A 13932-nucleotide genomic window follows, 5' to 3' on the forward strand; every position below is an offset into this window, starting at 1 on the left:
TGCCACAGAGGAACTGGGCCCATGAGCCACAACTACTGAGCCTGTGCATCTGGAGCCTGTGCTCCACAACAAGAGAGGCTGCAGTAGTGAGAGGCCCGCGCACCGTGATGAAGAGTGGCCCCCCGCTTGCCACAACTAGAGAAAGCCCTGGCACAGAAACGAAGACCCAACACAGCAAAAATAAATAAAATAAAAATTAATAAACTCCTACCCCCAACATCTTCTTAAAAAAAAAAAAAAAAAGAAAGTAGAGGCGGTATGAACTATGGCAAAAATCGTGAGTGAGTGAGAGATAGGAAATAGTAGTCTATCTGTCAACTTCAAGGTCTTTGCAAAGGGAAAGATGGAGGAGGAGACTTGTCTCAGGTCCCGAGCACTCCTCCCTGGGTGAGAAGGGCAGGTGTCTGACCCTGGGGCCAAGGATCATGTCACCTCCTGCATTGTCTGCATGTGCTGTTAGCAGACAGCCCATTTGCAATCCCCTAGTCAGTCTGGGGCTGCACCAAAGGACCATAAATTGAAGAGCAGAGTGCACCCCTCCCCAGGAAGGCCAACAAGCCGGGTCATAAATATCAGGAGCCTGCTGTCATGTTTCAAAACGCAACTCACAGCATTCACCCAGAGCTGAAAGCTCTGCTGGCCTAAAGGCTCTCTTGGGCTCATTCGTTCAACATTTCCTGAGCACCGCCTTTTGGTTCCCCAAATCACAGGAAAAATGGGGGGGGATGGAGATGGGTCTTGTTGCTGGGGTCTTGGAGCTAAGATGTTTGTGCAAACAAATGTGACCTGAAGTGGAAGGGAGACCTCTTGTACCCTAGGGAACGTCATTCTGGCTGTAGTCATTAGCTAGGGCTGCCGTAACAAAGTACCACAGGCCGGGGGGTGTGGGGGAGGGTGGGAGGGGCAGTTTACACAACAGAAGTTTTCTCACAGTTCCGGAGGCCAGAAGTCTGAGAGGAACGTGTCTGTAGAGTTGGTTTATTCCGAGTCCTCCCTCCTTGGCTCACAGATGGTCGCCTTCTCCCTGTGTCTTCACGTGGTTTTCCCTTTGTACCTGTTTATGTCCAAATTTCCTCTTCTTCAAAGAACATAAGTCAGATTGGATTACGGCTTATCTATATGGCCTCACTTTACCTTGATTACCTCTTTAAAGATATTATCTCCACATATGGTTAATTCTGAGGTCCTGGGGATGAGGACTTGGATTTGGGGGAAGACACAGTTCAACCCGTGACACTGGCTGGAGGAGGTGGCCCTGGAGCAAGTCTTGGGAGGGTAGGTGGGTCTTGGCCTTGTGGAGGTGGAGAGCAGCGTTTTATAGGGACAGCGTGGGCGGAGGGACAGGGTGCGTCGGGCTGGCAGCAGAAAGAACGAGCAGGCGAAGATAGTAGGCAAGGTGCAGGCTGGAGGGAGGGGCGGCCGCCGCTGCGGGGCTGTGAGGCTGTGGGCAGGGGCTGGGGCAGGGCGAGTGGGAGTGAGGAGGCAGAGACGGACCACGCCCCCACCGCCCCCGAGAGCTGCATCCCAGTGCCCAGCTCACGGGGGCGCTCCACAAGCTCAGCTTCCGCGCACGTGCGGATGAGTGACTGAGCCGTGGTGGCGGGCGTTTCAGAGTTGGTGGTTCTGGGAGTGAACAAAACAGCTCTGAGTGACGGCAGGTCCAGGCAGCGACCCCTTCACGGGTGGGGTGAAGCAACATGGAGCGAGGACCCGGGATGTGGCTGGGGACGGTGCCAGCATCGTGGGGTGAAAAGGTCGATGCCCTCCACAGAGCTGGCAGCCGTGGAGCATCCGTGGGAGCAGGAGAGGCTGCGGGCAGAACGAGCCCCGAGGAGGCGGCAGAGAAGGAGCCGGGGAGGCAGGGTCACCGTCAGGGCGCTGTGTCAGGGAGGGTTCGGGGGACTACCTGGTGGCAGCTCCTTCCTAGTGGCACTGAACTGAGGGCCTATGTTCCACCAAGACCAGCCCCCTGTGACCTAGAGGAGGGAAGCTCGGTGCACAGATCCAGAGGGGAGCAGGGACACCCCGACCCTCGCTGCAGACTGGCCCCCCGTGGGCTCCAGCGGGGTCAGAGCAGAGTCTGCTGGAGTAACAAACAGAGTGGCCCTGGGATGGGGGCAGGGAGAGAAGCCCCAGGCACAGCGGGGGTCCAGGGTCCGAAGGTCCTCGGCAACCTGGGTGACAGGAGACTCCTGCTGGCCTCAGTATTCCAGAAGTCAGCCAGCCTGGGGTCCCTGACGATTGTCAGTGATGGAGGGAAGTCCAGGACAGAGGCCCGAGGAGTGGGGAGGGAGAGCGGGCTGGGCACCAGGGCCCCCAACAGAGGGGCAGGCAGGGCAGAAGCCAGGCACACCGGCCAACTGGGCTGAAGTGCGAGGGCCGTGCAGATACAGGCCTGCCAGCACCCCAAATCCAGCAGGGACAAGGGGCCCCCAGAGCAGGAGCTGTGCCAAACTGTGCAGCCACCGCTCCGTATCTGGAGACCAGAATCTGAGGACAGGCACGCACAGTGAAGGTCACAGATAAGAGCTGCGCCCAGGCACCAGGCAGCCTGAGCCCCGTTCCCAGTGTCCCCACTTCCTGCCAACTTCAGCCTCAGTTTCTGTATCTGGAAAATCAGATTCCAGTGTCTACACGATGGCTTGTCGTGAGATTGAAATCCTACCTGTTTATTTGATGGAGAGATGAAGCAAATGACAGACCGCCAGTCCCCGACATGATGTAATCTTTCAACACATCACTTGTTCATTCACTTACCAGTATCTTTTCTTGCTGAGCCAGGCCTTGTGCCAGGGCCCTGGGGACAGAGAGGCCATTCTGCCCTTCCCCGGGGAGTGCCCTGCCCAGCCTGGGCAGGGGACAGAGGAAACACGACAGGAAGCATGCTCACTCTCACTCCCAGAGGTTTATCAGGCTGAAGGCAGGTGCTCACACGGGAATGGCATTTCTTTGGGAACATCCTGGAAGGCAAGTCTGACTCTCAGGCTCTGGGGCTCAGTTAGAGCAGAAGCCACAGCCTTCGTGTTAAAAAAATAATCGCTTGGATGATGCTGATGTGGGCTGCAGAGTCCCCACTTGGAGGAGATATTCTGGAGTAGACAGAGACAGGACAGGGTGAGAATGGAGGCGTTTGCCCTCTGCTACCCACCCACCAAGAACAGGTGGCTTGTGAGGGGCCTCTGGGGTCAGGGACTCCCGTATTCTACTCACATTCACCAGCTCAGCCTGAGACAGCAGCCGTGCCCAGCTCTCACCCAGCTGAACCTTCTTAATAACTTCTTAATAACTGTGACGACTTCCTAATAACTCCCATGACACCTTCCTAATAACTGTGAGACCAGCCCCCAGCCCACCTCCACAAGCAACGCTGTAGCCACTGCTCCCGCCCTGGGAAAGTCTCAACTCTGTCACCATTCCCAATAAAAGCTGCTCTCCGAGCCATTCATCATGGCGACACTCCACATCCTCTGAGAGGCAGGGAAGAGGACCCAGTGCAACTGACATCCCTCTAATTGCAGAGAGGAGAGCAGGGCTTTCCAGTGGGGCTGTGAAAGCACCAGATCAGGATGTGCACCCGAGTCCACCCTCAGGGAGATGGTTCTACATACTGTGGCCCCTAGGAAGGCTTAGGACGTGCCCACCTCACCATCTCGATAGGCCTGGGCTCACCTGGACATACTTGCAAGAGAAAAGTATTCGTTGTTTATTGGAAGTTCACATGTAACTGGGCGTCTTGTATTTGTATTTGTTAAGTCTGGTCACCCTGCTCCCTGGACCCCTTAGAGGCCGGGAAGGATGGTGCCCTGCCCAAGGGCCCAACACCACCTGCTGGTACTCGGTGTGTGATGGGTGAATCCCTTCTCCTGAGCAGACTGAAATTCAACAGTGGAAGCAGGTGGAGGGCTCACATGGGGCTCGCTCTTCGTGCCACCAACCAAGTTTCCAGGGCCTCTGGGTCCCTCTGGCCCTCACTTCTGGGGGATAGAGCCTCCTGCCCCATGCTGGCCCTCTGCTCTCATTCCTTTGTGCCCTGGCCTCCAAGGAGAGCAGCCCAGGGCTCTGGAAGCTACTTGTGACAGCAACTGCCTCCCCCAAGCCCAGCCAGCAGCCAGAAGCCAAGTCCTGAGAACCCAGTCCTGGGACCTACAGAGGACTTGGAGATTGGATTTGACCACATTAACATGTAGCCAAGAAGGGCACATTTGGGCAGGAAAAGACTCTTCATATGAAAATCCTGATGAAATTTGTTTAGCATAAAATCAAATCTCTTAAACCAAAATCAGTTTTGCCTCAGTAAGTTCTTGGGTACACATCACATGCCCCGATTGGACGGGAGGTGTGTGTGTGTGTGTGTGTGTGTGTGTGTGTGTGTGTGTGTGTGGCTTCCATTGCCCTCTTGCGGGCTGCTGCCTGCAGCACCTTCATAGCTTCTTAGTAAGTAGAAGGATTCTCCCAATTGTCTCCTTCCTCCAAACCTCTGAAAGCTCAGGGAATACTGTGTTGCCCTGGCTGAGATCTCTGCCCCTAAACTGGTTAATACAGACACACCCCTTGAGCAAGACCCTTTACCGCCATTTGCCAGGAGTGCATCATTAGAGAAACACCACTGCACAATGACTTGGAAGTGGTCCAGGCCCCCAGTGTGACTGGTGCTCGGTGAAGCTGAGAGGCACAAGTATGGGGTACAAGCAGCAGGGCCAGTGGTGGGGGGCCTCACGGGGCTGGAAGCGACCCTCACAGAGAAGCTGCAGCGGTAGAGTCCATGGGGATCAGACCTTGAGGGCACGAGACGCTCCCCGGGCAACTTCTTAAAATAACTGAGGGGTCCCATGTGGATGACCCGCCACTGTACAATGGGGAACACAGCCCATGAAAGCGGGGCATTCCCACTCCTCTTGAACAACAGGCTGAAGAAGCCTGGGGATCTTGGTGTCCCATGGTACAAGTGTGAGCATCACCCTCACCAGTGTGAGGGGCCTTGGCTCTTCAGAAGCCTGCAATGACCAGGGGATTGGCCAGTTGTGCATCTGGCCCCTTTAGTCTTCAGGGCAGCCAGTTGTGATACCCCCAGCAGCCCAGGGAAGAGGGCACCCAGACTCCCAGTCTCTATACTGGTGATCTCTGAAGCTTTGAGACCATAGCAAGGTTACAAACTGGTGGTTTGGGGGACCAGGTAGAGTCTGTAAGTGCCTTCAGCTTGAGCCATTCAGTGCTAATTGTTATTTTGAGTTTAAATGCCTTGAAGAGGCTGGTTTAGCATTTGCAGTTTGCAACAGACCCTTCCTCTTCCTATTGCTGCTTCTGGCAGTCACATTATTAGACTGGCCCCAGAACCTGTTTTACTTTACCACCGCTGGGCCAGCACTTAGGGGTAGATTCACGGTGTGGGAAATGTGCAGACACCCCCGCCTCACTGCATGCAGGGCAAAAGAGCACCCCACACCATCCCACAGAGCCCAGCGCCTTAGAGGCACTCAGCGGTTTGTAAGAATTTCCAAATAATTCACTGGGGTGACACCCTCTGCCAGGCACTCTCCAATTCATTCCATATTTATTCATAATTATTTATCAAGCTCCTACGCTCCTCAGTGCCAGGGTACGATGTTGTACGAGACGGATAAGGTCCCCGCCCTCAGGGAGTTTACAGTCCACACGGGGAGGCAGACAAGGACAAAATTGAGAAGATCACAGCTGGTGAGGAAGGCTGTGGAGGAGTGCCATCCTGTGAGATGGGACATCAGGGGACTCAGGGGGCGGAGTGGTGAGGGACATCCTCCAGGGACCTGGGAGCTGAAGGGTAAAGGATCCAGATCCTGTCTGCATGTAATCCTCACATCTCACAGTTAGGGAAACTGAGGCTCAGGAAGCTGAGTGCCCCATCCCAGCTGAAGCATCCTCTGTGGGAATGAGTCTATCTCACACACACACACCCCCATCCTCCCACCCCCCACTGCAGGAGAGCCTTGTCGGGGAAGCTCTAACAGCACCGAGCCCTGCCAGCTCCCCCAGCCTCCTTTCCTTGGCTCTAGGATGTGGCCACCCTGTCCCTCCCCTGTCCTTCCAGGACACATCATTGGCTGTCTCTCTCCTGTGCCCTCACTGCCCTCACACAGGCCACCTGGGAAGCACTTTTCTATTTGCTGTCTGCCTCTCCCTGGGCGGTCCTATCACCAAGACAGGGGCCCCTGACTGCTTCCTCTGAGCGCCAGTGCAAAGGCCAGGCCCTGCTGCAGGGGAGCAGGGACCCAATGCACTAAGCGGCCCACAGCTGTACTCTTCCCTGGTCCCTTTTACTCCATGCTGCCTCTATCCCAGCCCAATGCTCTGGATTGAAATTTCCCATTTTCCAGCCAACCTCCAAGCATCTGTGAGGTCCTCAAGGTCAGAGATAATGTCCTATTTATTTGTCTCTATTCAGCCCACGGGGCCAGGAGGGCTGCTCCCACGTGGGTGCTCCATAAATATGGGAATGAATGAATGAATGAGTGAATGAATGAATGATGAATCGAAAGAAGCTCTCAAAAGTTCTGCAAACGTGTTTTCTCAGTGTCTTGCCAAGGGCATGATAAACGGAGCGTTGAGCACCACGGCAGCTGGGAGGGAGGGAGCTGAGCTCGGGCAGGAGAACCGCCTCCACCTGGGCACCAGCAGACGCTTGGCCTCGAGCTAAAAGAGCAAGGGTTGGAGGTAGGAAAACAGAGGCTCAAAGGGAATGAGAGATACAAAGAGAAAGAGTGGGCAATGTGATGGGAGCAGGGGCTGCCGACTGTCCACTTGCATGGGGCCCCTCTCAGGACAGGGCCTGGGCAGGGGGCAGGAGGCCTGGCCAACAGCTAAACACAGCTGGACCTTCCCGAGATTGGCGGGCTCTGTGCAGCTGCCATCAGCCAGGGACACTGAGCCCTGGTCAAGATGTGGCTTTGTAGTAAGACAGGCTGGGGCCCATAGCCCAGGTCTGCCCAAGCCCAGTGGGCAGGTACTGGAGGAACCTTGCACAACTCTCTGAGCCTCAGTTTCCAAATGTGTAATATGTCCACAACACCCAATCCTGGCGGAGGGTTAAAATGCATAATGTACAGCAGTAATTAATACAACATTGTAGATCAACCATACTTCAATTAAAAAAAAAGTTGTGATAAAATGCTTAACGTACAATGAATGCATTCCCTGAGCCAATTTCCTGGCATAGCTGGTAAGGGGCGAGGCTGGCCTCAGAGCCTGCTTGTCAACCAGCCTAGAGCCATGGGTTGCCCTCTCCATGGACCTTCCAACCTGGAGCTGGCCTGCTCTCCTGGCCTTCCATCCACTCACTCATTCACTATATACTGAATACTTGTCTTGAATCCATTACTGTGTGTCTGGTGCTATCAAGGCACACTGAGATGGAGCAGTGACTCCTAAAAACCCCAGCCTGCAAGGAGCTTGCCGTCTACTTTGGGACACAAATAATAGTCATGTAAGAAAAATACCAGTTAAACAAGGTACCTCTCTAAGGAGAGAAAAACAGCAACAACAACCACCAAGTGAGGAAGGGGCCAGGGAGTATGGGAAGGGAAACATGAGCCAGGGTGACCAAGCCAACCTCCCCAGTAAGATGGCACCTGAGAGCTGTAGCAGCAGGAGAGTGAGCATTGGATGTCGGTGGGAGACGGTGGGGGGAGGATATTCCAGCACACAGATGAGCACGGGCACATCCCTGAAAAAGAAGCGTGCTGCTCTGAGAAACAGCAGGGAGGTGACTGTGATTTGGGTCAGAGTGATGGAGAGTGTCAGGGACAGGGTCAGAGTGGAGATGAAGGGACGGTCATAGGAGCCTGTCACCCTGGGGCCAGGGGCTTTCAGGCTGCCTCTGCTCTGGAGAGTGGAGGGAAGCCTCTAAAAAAATGGCCACAGAAGGTACCAGTCTGGCCAGGTGTGGCCAGGTGATGTTGGCCTCACACCACCCACATCCTGGGAAGGTACCTCCTGCCTTTGCCCTACGAGGCAGAGTGCCCGCCCCCTGATCCCAGTGGCCCACCTCTGGCCTTTCCTTCCTGTCCCAGTGGCCCCGGCATCTCACATTCCTGGCAGCTGTGCCTTGGAGGCTAGGCACAGGGCTGTGCGCATTAATTGACTGGGAGGCCCAGGTCAAGCCTCCTCTCCGCACTTGGCTGAGGCCAGGCTCCCGGCAGGGACCAGTCCTGTCTGCTCCAGAACACGCATCCTCGGCCGGGGAGAAATTCCAGCTGCCAGACTCCAGGCCCAGCCCAGGGCCGCGCAAGGGGATCGCTGTGAAAAATAACAGAGATGGTGAGCTTGGCCATTTCCTGTACAACACATAATTAGGTTAGATAAGAAACTAGCTGTGTCTAAGTGCTATAAATGTCTATATTAAGCTATTTTGAAAGTGCTGAGCACTTTGACATTTGAGAGTTCAGAGTAATTGAGGTATTGAAATAAAATTGCTTCTGTTATTTAAAAGGTCATTATCGTCTTCAGCTAGATATATGAGGACTATTTTCCACTCTAGTGAGCCGTTCTCCCTGGCACAATTAGTATCGCTTGAGCAGAGGCCGCTGGGGGACTCCCATCCGCAGCCCCCGCCAGAGGCCCAAGGTAGCTGTTAAGACACATGGAGCACGAGGAAAGCAGAGGAAAGCAAAGGAAAGCCTCCGTCACCCAGAATCATCACCGGCCCAGGGAGTGCTGTCACCGTCAACTCATCACCTACTCTGTACTGGTCTCTGCATGGATGCTTTCTGTGCAATTTTGTCTCATCCTCACAAAAGGGCCTCAAGGACGCCCTTAGTGTCAGAACATTGCAGGTGAAGACTTGAGGCCCTCTGAAGGGAAGGGACGGAATGGTGGGCCGGGCAGGAGGCTAGCACTGTCCCCCATTCACTGAGCATTGAGCACGCTCCGGGAGGCCGCTAACCCTTTCCTGTCCTGGCTTCTTTAAGCCTCGTAACCATCTCAGGACGAACCATCTCTATTTCACAGATGAGAAAACTGAGACTTGGAGAGGTTAAGAAACGAAACAGCAAGAAAGTGGCTGGAAAATGCTTCAAGACAAGAATTTTAAGAATGTTGGACTTCCCTGGTGGTCCAGTGGTTAGGACTCCTCGCTTCCACGGCAGGGGACACAGGTTTGATCCCCGGTCAGGGAAGCTCTGCATGCTGTGCGGTGCGGCCAGAAAGAAAAAAAAAATAATGTCACCCAGTGCCTAACCCTTCTACACTCCAGCCCCCCACGGCTCAGACATGTCCTGACCCTCCTTCTGTCATGCCCTGCCCCTCCCCCAGCCTGTTGGACCGCATGCCTTTAAGGTTCCTCTCAAAGAACAGAAATAAGAGTGGCCCCAGCTGAACTAGTTACATGGATGGATTCAGACCAGCAGTTCTTGGGATGGAGACTCTGCTGAATGAGGGCGCTGGCCTATGGGGAGCATGCCACAGGCCTGAGACCTTCACCAGGCCCCTGAGTCTGTCCGTCCTCATCAGTCACACGGTGTTCCTGAGAGGATCCAAATTAGGTACAGACATCAAACTATGCTCAGCAAACATTACTGTTAGAATGTTCCACTATAAAAAACAAAGATGGGAGCTTTTCTCCAATTCTCACTCAAGACACTTCACCCCCCTCCCCCAATTGTTAAGGTAAATAAATAGAATGTCCTTAACTACAAATTAGATATCTAAGTTAGTACTCAATTATATCCTTGGTTATCATTGATTGGATATATCACAATTTCTAAATGTCTCTCAAAAAGATCCTTGACTTCCAAAGGCATCTTCGTCTCAATAGCAGGGGACTCACTGCTCTAGGGAATGGATAAACGGCAATAAGTCAGCACTTACAGGGCACTCCCTCTGTGTGAAGCCCTGTCCTGAGCAATGGCGATCAGCCTCTTAAAAAAATGCATCCTTTGAAAGCATGGTCTCAAACAGATACTTGTATACTCAAATTCATAGCAGCATCATTCACGGTAGCCCAAAGGTGGAGATAACCCAAGTGTCCATCGATGGATGAATGGATAAACAAACTGATCTATACGTACTACGGATTATTACTGAGCCTTAAAAAGGGAGGAAGTTCTGACATATGCCATGATATGGATGAACCTTGAGGACATAATGATGAGTGAAGTAAGTCAGTCACAATATCCTGGACTCTCCAAATCGCCAGCATCACTACTCTTGCGCTTTGAGGCCATTATTAAGTGCAATAAGGGTTACTTGAACACAAGCACAGCGATACTGATATTGCAACAGTTGATCTGATAACCGAGGCGGCTACTAAGTGACTTACAGGCAGGATACCCTGGACAAAAGGATGATTCACATCCTGGGTGGGACAGAGCAGGACGGTGTGATATTTTATCACACTACTCGGAACAGCCTGCAATTTCAAACTTATGAATTGTTTATTTCTGGAATTTTCCATTCAGTATTTCAGGACTGCTGTTGACCACGGGTAACTGAAACTGCAGAAAGTAAAACTGCGGATAAGAGGGGGGGATGACTGTAATCCATTTTACGTTTGCCTTACTTAGGTTCATTAAAAGTTCTGTTTTTCTGTTGCAAGATTTTTATGAGCTGCAGAGTCCCACTGAATTACTCAGAGGAAAACTGAGCCGGGCTGGATGTTACAAGCGGCAGGGCAGGTGGTGACGTGGCGTCACTGGGGTATGAGAGGCAACTTAACAGGGACAAGGAACAGGAGAAGGACGAGTGGGCGGGGGTATAGGGAAGCAGCAGGAGACACCCCTTCTTCTGCTAAGTAGCAGGGAAGGGCTAGAGTGGTTGGAAATTAGACCAACCCCTGCGCTTTCCTCAGAGAGGGTACTAAAAAAAAATATGTGTTGAATTTGGGGGAGAAACACAATACACCAGGAACACCCTTTGTAAAAATGTAAGCAACTTAACAAACATAAGCTACTCTCACAACCTTGCTCCAGAGCTGGGATTTCATCTGGGGAAATAAAATATTGCTGAAGCTTCTATGCATTAGCCTGAAACTGTCTCATATGGAGGCCAGGTATCTTCCTAGGAAGTCGAGGACTTTTCCCCCAGGCCCAAGACCTTAGCTGTGGTCTTCTGATGGCGGTAGTTTCAGAGGCTGCTGGAGGGTCCTGAGACTGCCTCCTGGTCCATCCTGGTCCAGTGCTTCTCTGGGAAAATACACCAGCTCCTTCTGGTCCCACAGAAGAGGCACCTCTGCAGGTCCCCGAGGTGGTAGACACCCCAGGATTCCTGTCAGGCGTCCTCCCTCCCCCCACTGGGCCAGACCACAGCCAGAGGGTGCTGGCAGCCACTGTGGCCTTGTCACCCCCCCAGACAAATGTGTTATTTCAGGCTGTTCTTTCACGGAAATTAGCAGAGGGGGCTGCCAGGAGGATAAATATAGCAGTGCCTTTTTGCTGAGTTGTAGAAGCTCTGGATGATGTGGTCTGAGGCATAGCATCTGGATGCCTTTAGGGAGGAACAAAATTTATAGGAAAAAAAAATCCATTCCACATGGGTTGTTTTTTAGTTTTCAAAGAGCCTCCCCAGTCCTTGGCTGTTGATACCCTTTCTAAGTACTGAGAAGCAGGTGGGTACCAGGCTCTGTGACAGGCTGCAGGGACAGTGTGGTGACAAGGCACACAGGGGCCTGCCCTTAGTGGCATTATTTAATTGCCCTGCTCACCAAGGCACAGCAGTCTGAGGAAGTAAAACCGGCAGCCGGAGACCGATCTCAGGGCTCAGGGAAGGCTCTGGAGAGCTTTCTCTGCACGAGGCCTGGCGTTCACACGGGTCAAATAAATACTAGCAGATGTTGTTATCCGCAGCTAAGCTGAGAACAAGCTGATGGGAGAGCCAGCCCCGGGGGGCTAGACCCTCCCAGCTCAGCATGAGCATGAGCATGAGCACTCTCAGTCCTCGGCCTGTGGGGTGGCTCTCCCTGGGGGGCAGCCACCTCTCTGTAGTCTCCACATGCCTATCCCTCCCCTGCTGTCATCCGAGGTGACTGTGAGCCCATCCCTGCCCTCTCTCCCAGCGAACTTATTCCCCACGGGAAGATAGCTCTTTATTTATTTTTTTTTATTTTATTTTTTTTATTTTTTAATTTAATTTTATTTTTTTATTAGTTTCTGCTTTATAACAAAGTGAATCAGTCACACATATACATCTGTTCCCACATCCCTTCCCTCATGCATCTCCCTCCCTCCCACCCTCCCCATCCCACCCCTCCAGGCGGTCACAAAGCACCGAGCTGATCTCCCTGTGCTCTGCGGCTGCCTCCCACTATCTATCCACCCTACGTTTGGTAGTGTATATATGTCCGTGCCTCTCCCTCGCTTTGTCACAGCTTACCCCCCACGGGAAGATAGCTCTTTAAATCCTGTTGGCCCTGGCTCTTTTTCACATGAAGACACTGTAGGTTGGAGGGCTCAGATGGCTTCTCAAAGACACACAGCAGTTAAAAGGCAGGCCCGAGATTTGGACCAGATCTTCTGCCTCTAAATCCTATACTCACGCTACTGAGTGAGAAAAGCCAGGATTCCAGCAAAAGAAAAAGAAATGTGTGGGAAGAGAAAGAACGCCAGACACGGAACTCATCTGGAGACTCTGATCCTGACTCTGGAGCCCAAGTCAGAGAGATGGCTTGGACGTATTTGCTTGGTTCATAGCCTGCTTATGGCACATGACGCAAATGATGACTTTACTTGTAAATGGAATGAAGGGGCAGGGAGAGACGAAAAGAAGGAGATGATGATAAAAAGAGATAGAGAGAGATGTGGGCCAGGGTTGGATGGGGAAGGGCATATGTGGGCATGTAGAGGAGAAGCAGAGAAGCTGACAGAGACGGAGAAGGGAGGGAGGTCCCTTTGCAGAAGGAGAGATGGAGGCCGAAGGTCCGCACGTTCTCAGCGATGGCCACCAGGTGGCACTGTCCACCCCGAGTAGCAGGGCTACGGTCCAGGGTTGGCCTCAAGAGGGACGGAGGTGGGAGAAGAAGCCTGGGAGTGGCCGCCGAGGGGCAAGGAAACTGTCACCACCACAGCCGCGTCTGTTAACTCAGGAAGTCCCTAACCCAGAATGAATCCTTCACAACATCCCTTCTTGACAGTTATATGCTGTCAACAGTCAAGCTGGCCATAAACAGAAGAGTTTGTAAATTAGCAAAGGTCTCTTTATTCACATATTCATAAACCATGTGGACAGTTGTTTGCATAAATTCCCAATCTGTCAAAATCAAGAGAACAAATCGGAGACAAAAGTAACCAGGCCACCAAGCACCCTTCATCGGGGATGAGAGTGGGGAAGAATTCCTCAATTAGGGACTTGAAGGTGGAAAACTTCTCCCTGCAGAGTATCTTTTTGGTCTCTCTGCCATCCCTTGGGCACCCCAAATGATCCCTTTTATTGCAGTTTTTCCTCACTTCAGAATGGCCTCAGTTCCTCATGATAAAATAAGGTGATCTCAAGTGCTGGTTGTGAGGGAGAGCATGACGGGGTGGGACGTTCATGATGGTGGTCAGGAAGGGACATTGGCTTCTGAGAAGTGAGAAGGATGCTTGGGGGGGACGGCTGGTGGGGATACATGGAGCTCGGGAGAGGGGTCCCGTTGGAGCCAGGAATGCGGGGTCCTGAGGCTGCAGCTAAAGAGTGGTCAGAGACACAGGTGTGCATGCAAAGAGAGAGAGAGGATGGCACTTTAGAGAAAGCCATCCCTGAAGCGCTGAGTGGAGGAGGGGTGATTACAGGGTGGCCTAGGGGGCGCAACTGGGTAAGTCAGGGAAAGGATGCCTGCGTCAAATGCTAGAACACACGCTCCACAGTAGAGCCCGTGCTCAGCCACGATCCCCGAAGGTCCGGGGCAGAGCTGCATTCAGGGATGGGGATGAAGGCAGCCAGTGGAGGCTGAGAGGCGAGAGGGGCAGAGGAGGGAGCGTAGACTCCGGGTTA

The sequence above is a fragment of the Mesoplodon mirus genome, assembly GCF_964341445.2.
Source record: "Mesoplodon mirus genome assembly, chromosome: 2".
Classification (NCBI taxonomy): Eukaryota; Metazoa; Chordata; class Mammalia; order Artiodactyla; family Ziphiidae; genus Mesoplodon; species Mesoplodon mirus.